Source organism: Bubalus kerabau, chromosome 15 (assembly GCF_029407905.1).
Source record: "Bubalus kerabau isolate K-KA32 ecotype Philippines breed swamp buffalo chromosome 15, PCC_UOA_SB_1v2, whole genome shotgun sequence".
NCBI lineage: Eukaryota > Metazoa > Chordata > Mammalia > Artiodactyla > Bovidae > Bubalus > Bubalus kerabau.
In genome coordinates, this window is record NC_073638.1 from 21,596,107 (window position 1) to 21,603,868 (window position 7,762).

Genomic DNA, 7,762 nt, shown 5'->3' on the forward strand with positions numbered 1-7,762 from the left:
AGTGCCAAGTGCTGAGTCCGTGCCCATGGACCGGCTGGATGGTCTCTCCTCGCCCAGCTGAGCCTCCCATCCGGGGCTCAGGGAATCCCTAGCGGGCCTCACCCTCCACTTTCATCTTCATGGGAAACGGCAACTTCACCGCACGTGGGTGTGTGGTGTGAAGACACAGGGTGGCGTTCTCGGCCGGCAGCTGTTTTGCTGTGTTGTTTTCCTGCCCCTTCCTGAGGAGATAAGATCTGGACGGGCTTGTGGTTCTCCCCCACCGACCCTCAAAGGCAGCGGGCAAGCCAGGTTCCCATTTCTCAGGCGCTTCCTCAGAATCACACCCCATTTCAATATCTGTGATGAGATCCAGCTCGCTTGAAAGCAGCGGCAAAGAAAAACGCAGCTTCCCAGAACACAGGGCAAGAAGATCAAGGTCTCTGAGCTTCCCTTTCTTCTCAGAAGGTCTCCAGGCAAAACTGATTTGCATAGGTTGCCAACTCCTACCTCGCAGAGGGAGCCTGGAGCCCAGGGCTGGGGAGATGCAGCCACCTTCCTGGCTCTAAGGGCTGAGGGGGAGACGAGTACTTAGAAGGGAACCAACGGTGGGGGTCTTTGGGGGGGGCCTGGGATGAGGAGAGCAGACAGCTCTGGAAAGACAGAACAAAGAAAGAGAGACAGCTAAAAGAATTCATGGTGATGCACACAAAGCCTTGACTCTGAGCTGGCATGCCAGCTGCAAGGTGTCCTAAGAGAGGGACTAATTCTTCCGGAACCCAGCGGGAAGCCGAGGTGGTGCCTTCAGATGCTTGCCCAGGGCACAGAGCAGAACAGGCCTGACTCGGGACAACCTGTGCCTGGTTTGCTAATTCCCAGCGAGCTCCAGCGGCTCCAGAGGAGGTGATCACTCCTCCTTCCTCCAAGGCTTCTCCTTCTCCACTCTACTCTCCTTGGTCATACAAGGGAGCAGCTGGTAACACTTGTCACCTTGAGGCTGTTTCCTGAGAAATCAAAGACTAAGAGGCCGCACTGGGTAGAAGGCTCAGGAGCATATAAGGTAACAGGATTAGAGATTCCCCCTTAATTTACTAATGAAAAGAATCACACCCTCCTGACCTGATGTCCCGAGTCAGGCTGGGGAAGGAGAGACTGGGATTTCTCACGTATCTCCTGGAAGGAAGAGGAGGGGATGAACTGGGGTTATGGCTTGTTGCCCTGTGGGACCCAGGCATGTCCTCCCCAGACGGGTAGCCCAGTAGCCTCCCAAGACACATTCACTTTAAACAAGAAAGAGAATCTGGCTTCCAGAAAGGAAGTCCAGCTGGTCACAGAACTGGAAGGAGTGGATGTCTGGGGATTGGAGTTGGGGGGTAGTGGGTGGAGGTAGGGGCACCAGGTAGAGGAACCAGAGGCCCAGAGGTTGGAAGTATGATAGAATCTGGCAGCTCCCTTTAAGTTTCAGGATATTTTTCATTCCAGGCAACCTGAGACATCTAGCTGTTAAGGGAGAAGGGCTCAGGAGGTGTGGGGAAGGGAAAGCTGGAGAGGAGCTTAAGGTGTGGCCTGGTTGGGGGTTGGAATTGTAGACACTGAGTCTATAGGACCTTCCTCAGCTCCTTTCTTGGCCTCTGGGTATAAACAACTGACTCGCCCTCTCTCTCTAACCTCTTCTTGGTTATATGATTACACTGACTCCTAGGTAAGGTGTGTTCCTCACTCGGGGTCCCCAGACATACATACCCTAGACCTGGGGGGACTCTGGCTTCCTGAGGTCAGGTCAAAAGAATAGATTCGATAAGTTGTCAGTCAGGCCAGTGGAGCGTAATGATTTGGAGTCCTTCGGGTAGATCCAGAGCACACCTTGATTCTAGTTTAATACTCACTCCTGCTCCCGGCCTGGAACCCTTTGAAGGGACAGGAGGTCTCTCCCCACTAGGAGATCACACTGACCCACAGACTTTCGGGTTAGGGCTCCTGGATTTGCATTCTGGCTCCCCTGCGTACTCTGTGATCTTGAGAAAGTCATTTGACTTCTCTGAACCTCATTTTCTCAAATGTAGAAAGAGGATCCTAATGGTCTCGACAGGACTAAATGAGCCGCTGTGACACCCCACACAGCACCTGAGCAGATCACTCAGTAACTAATTGTCATTCTTTTTAATTTTATTACTATTACCATGGATTTCCCCCAGATCGGTAGCCTCACTGGGCCTCCAGTGAATTCTCTTAATATAGATTTTTGAGGCAACTGGTCTCCCAGCACTTCCCAAGTCCCAATGAGCCCTTGAAGATGTTGAACTAACACGGTGCCTTGAAGGGCTCCAGCCCCAGGGCAGCCTCAGGGTGGGTTTATATTTCAGACAGAGTTTGGGACTCCAATGCCCCTGTCTTAGGCTCCCTGGGGTCTCAACCAGCATTTTGAGAGACTGAGAGATTAACTAAAGGACTTGCCCTTATCCAAGTTTTATCAACTTTGGTTGAAGGACTAAAGATGATGCTAACCAGCGGTTGTGACTAGGTTTCTGCCAGTCACTGCTCCGCATGGCTGCCTCCGCTTGTCTTCCTCTTCCTCTTCCTGTCCTCCCTTTGCTGATCTGGACTCAGCCGGGTATTCTTGTCACAAGGTCATCGCCCAGGTGAGCTCAGCTCAGCGTGAAACAAAACAGCTCATCTGAAGGCACCACACCCCCCTACAGGGAGAGAGAGAGAACCCTGCTCGACTCCCGCCCTCTCACCAGTGGGCTCTCTCCGCTCCCTCTTGCAACAGCCAGGCAGGTGGGCGTTTAGCGAAGCTCCCGCAGACCTCCGGCAGGGAGCAGAAGCTGCCCCCAGGGTGCTGGGCAGTGTCCGCGCCCACCCTCTCAGCGCACTGTCTGGGGGTCAGCCACTTGGCTTTAAAAGATGTCTGGGCACAACTTGGGTTTCAAAAGGCTTGGATGTTTGTTATTTTCCGGGCTTCAGTTTTAGATCCATTTGGGTGTTCTCCAGAGGAGAGCCACGCTGATTTGGCATTCAAGCATCCCGTCTCCCACGCCCTCCTCCCCGCTCCCAAGCACCCTTGAATCCCCGCTGCACCAGCTGCCAGTTTGTGCGTCTGAGGCGTTGTCGTGTTCTTGGGCCACGGGGCATATTGTATAAACACACGGGCAGTTTACACTGCCTGGGAACTTAGGGGCTTTCCTCTCCACGGGAAACAGCTGCAAGGGGGCTTGACCAGCCCTTGCTTTGTGGAGAGGGAGACTTCGCCTCTGATCATGCATGTGGGGCAGGTGCGCTGGCTGGGCTCCTGTTGTTATGCCTGAGGATTCTCCCAGAGACGCTGAGATGGGAAGGACGCTCACGATGCTCTCCACCCTCCTCCCAGTTTAATTGCTCATACGTGACTTTGCATATGGCAAACCCCTGTCTCTGCTCATCCCTCGTGCTGTCTGCCAGTAGCATCCTCCACCATCTTACTGCTGTGGGCCTCTAAGACGGCAAAATCATAGACTCATAAAGCTGGGAGGCACTTCAAGAGGGTCATTCACCCAACAACCTAGATGAGCACTTGCTGTTGTTGTTGATGAGTCACTAAGTCGTGTCTGACTTTTTGCAACCCCATGGACCATAGACCTCCAGGCTCCTCTGTCCATGGAGATTTCCCAAGCCAGAAACCTGGAGTGGGTTGCTATTTCCTTCTTCCAAGGATCTTCCCAACCCAGGGATCGATCCCACGTCTCCTGCATCTCCTGCATTGGCAGGTGGATTCTTTACTGCTGAGCCACTGGGGAAGCCAGATGAGCACTCACTATAATACAAAGCACTGTGTCAGATTCCACGGGTGAAGGCAAGTGAACAAGACTAGGTTCCTATCTTCACAGAAGTAACAAACTTCCAGCTCTGCCATCACCTCCAAGAAGCCCTCCAGGACCTCCCCAGGCAGGCTCAGATTGCCTTTCTCTGTGGTCCCATATCCCTCTGCTGACCACTAGCATTGCACTTACTATGCTTCAGTGAAATGATCACCATGACCTTCTCCCCCACAGAATGCGAGCTTCCAGAGGGCAGGACCAGACATGCTGGTGATGCTGAGATTCTGTGGCTCATATGATTAGGTTGTCATAAGGAAACAAGAGGAGAAATGTTCTATTTGTTAGCCACCAATAATAGTGGCTATTTGGCCAACAACCAAAACAAGATGAGATTGGCAACTGCCTGAAGAAGAAAGAATTAGAAAAGCCAGAGGGCTACCACCAATCTGGGCAGCCAGTGAAGAAGCCGGTCAAAACCAGATCATCTCACCTGCCGCACTCTTGGCTTGGCCCTTCTGCAAACTTTGTCTGCTATGTCTACAGGGGGCTGTATTTGCTTGCTAGGGCTGCCATAACAAACTACTGCACCCTGGGTGGTTTAAACAACAAAAATGTGTTTTCTCACAATTCTGGAAGCTAGAAGTTAAAGATCAAGGTGTCAGTAGAGTTAGTTTCTTTGAGAGCCTCTCTCCTTGGCTAGCAAATGACTGCTTTCTTGTCTTTGTCTTCACATGGCCTTTTCTCTAAGCTCTTCTTTTTTTCCTTTGGCTGTGCCTCTCAGCGTTCGGGATCTTAGTTCCCTGATCAAGGACCAAGCCCGGGCCCCCTACAGTGGAAGCGTAGAGTCCTAACCACTGGACTGCCATGGAATTCCCTCTTATCTCCTCTTTTTATAAAAACACTAGACATACTGGTTTAGGATCCATCTACATGATCTCATTTTACCTTGTGTGTGCATGTACTCAGTCATGTCCGACTCTTTGTGACCCATGGACTGTAGCCCACCAGGCTCCTCTGTCCACGAAATTCTCCAGGCAAGAATACAGGAGTGGGTAGCCATTCCCTTCTCCAGAGGATCTTTCTAACCCAGGGATTGAACCCAAGTCTTCTGTATTGCAGGTGGATGCTTCACTGTCCAAGCCACCAGGGAAGCCCCATTTTTACCTTCATTACCTTTTTAAAAGATTCTCTCACCAAATACAATTATTTTCTGAGATTCTGTGGTTAAAACTTCAACATATGAATTAGGGTGAGAGGGGACTCAATTCAGCCCATGACAGAAGTCAACCCTGGTGTTCACAGAAGCACCAGAGAATTCCTGATAAAAGCCACAGGTTCTCAATCCAGGAGCCAAGTAGGCCTGTGATCACCTCCTCTCTTGGCTGACTTAGAAGCCTGGAGATTCATCCAGTACAGGTGACCAAACAGAACCCGATTTTGCCACCCCCACCTCCTACATGTCCCTTCCCTTGCCCCAGTATAGATATTACGTGAGGTTTTCAGGTTTGAGCCAAGGGCAAGAGAAGGTGTCCATGTGGAAAAAACAAAGAAACATGTCTTGCTCAGGACGAGGATGGAAAATGACATTGATGGAGGCAGTTTCTAAGGAGGCCCACTGGCTCACTTCCCAAACTCCCAAGCAGAACATAGAAAAAGGTCCAAATGCCCTGGCTGGATGGAGGAGAGCCAAGCCACCAGCAAGCACCAGCGGTGGACTGCTGACTGCCAGCCAGAGCCACGGGCTGCTAGACAGGAACCAAGATGGAACAAACGGGGAGGCCTGGCAGCAGAACGGCCCTGCCCCCAGCACCGCCCTGCCTGTCGGCTTGTGCAAGGTCACGAGTCCTGAGCAGCCTCCGTTCCCAGGGTTGCTCTTCACTGTTGGGAGCCAGTTGGCTAAATGTCATATTGGAAAAGAGTACAGGATGTGATCTTCCAGATGAACCGACTCATTGTAACCAGACTTGGCTTAGCTGGACTGCATAAGGCCAAGATGGCCGCAGGGGCATGTTGCTGACTCAGCGCAGGGGAGCTGAAGGACAAGCGGGTGAGGGAGTCGCTTGGGTGGAGCACACCCACTGCAGACAACTGGGGTGGCCTAGGGATGCTCAGAGCTCAGCCAGCAATCCACAGTCTAGTTCTCTGGGGGATGGGATGCTCTGAGGCAGGCTTCTCAGCTGCCCCTGATCAAGGTCTCAAGGTACAGTGTCCTGGGGGACTTGCAGAAACCAAATGCTGATTGCTCCAGGAGATATTAAAGCTTCTTCTGATGTCATCCCAGGCAGTTCAAATGACCTGCACCTCGGTCTCCTGTGAGGCAGCGTAGACCAATCTAAGAAGCCTACTCTAGAGCTAGAACTCAGGGGATAAGAGGCAACATCCTTCCTGGACCAGATAGCATTCTGGGCTTTGCCTAGAGAAAGCCACCTTCTTCACACAATGGTCATAAGGCTAAAAACAGGGAGGAGAAAAGGCAAGGGGCATGGCAGGGATTGGACTCTATCTTAGCAAAGAGATATTAATAAAACAGGAGGAGATGAGACTAGTGATCATATCTCACAAGAGCCAAGCCTCAAACATCACAGGAGCATTAAGTAGAGCTACTTAGTTTAGCTGTGGTTCTCCCCCTCAACAGGTAGTAGGGTGGAAAATCATCCACACACTCTAAGATCAGGAGTGAATGTGCTACAAGAAGAGAGGGATTCTACAGGCAACCCGGCTATCCCCTCTTCATTCATTCATTTAACAGATATTTGTTGACTATCTAATTTATGTTGGGTGGTGAACAAAATTAACTCATAGGCCTCACACTCATGAAACTTAAATTGTAACAGGGGGAAGAGAAAATAATCACACAACTCTAAGTATTTTTGATTGTGGAAAATGCTGCAGCTGCTGCTGCTGCTGCTGCTAAGTCACTTCAGTCGTGTCCAACTCTGTGCAACCCCATAGACGGCAGCCCACCAGGCTCTGCCGTCCCTGGGATTCTCCAGGCAAGAACACTGGAGTGGGTTACCATTTCCTTCTCCAATGCATGAAAGGGAAAAGTGAAAGTGAAGTCACTTCAGTCGTGTCCAACTCTTAGCAACCCCATGGACTGCAGCCTACCAGGCTCCTCCGTCCATGGGATTTTCCAGGCAAGAGTACTGGAGTGGGGTGCCATTGCCTTCTCTGGTGGAAAATGCTACTGGAGCTTTAAGAGCACATAATAGGATCTAATCTGGGAGGTCCAAGAAGGCTTTCTTTCTAAGTGACACCTAGGCTTCCAAGCCTGGGGGCCTGGGGATAGGGGAGAGCATGCCAGGAAATAAGAGTAACATATGCAAAAGCCTTGGGTTTGAAAGACCATGACAAAATCAAGAACTTAAGAGATCCATAAAGAAATAGCTGCACTTCCATATTCATTGCAATAGCCAAGATATGGAAACCACTTGAATGTCTATCAGCAGATGAATGGATAAGAAAATGTAGTGTGTGTATATATATATATATATATATGTATGTATAGACAGATACGTGTATAGATAGATAGACATATACACAATGGAATATTATTCAACATGAGAAAGAAGGAAATCCTACCATTTGTGGCAACATGGATGGACCTTGATGGCATTACGCTCAGTGAAATGTCAGGTAGCGGAAGACACTGTGTGATCACACTTTTATGTGAAATCTAAAAAAAGTAAAAGTCACAGAAACATAGTTAAATGGTGGGTACTGGGGGCTAAGGAGTGAAATGGGGAGATGTTGATGCTGGTCAAAAGATACAAACTTCAGTTATAAGATGAAAAAGTTCCGGGACTCTAACGTACAGCAGTATGGTTATATTTAACAGAACCGCATTATACGTATATTATATACAGTAGTTTGAAGGTTGCTAAGAGAGTAAATATTATATGTTCTCGTCACATAACAGTAACTTTGTGACATGATGGAGGTGTTAGCTAATTCTGTGGTGGTCATCATTTTGCAATATATCACATCAA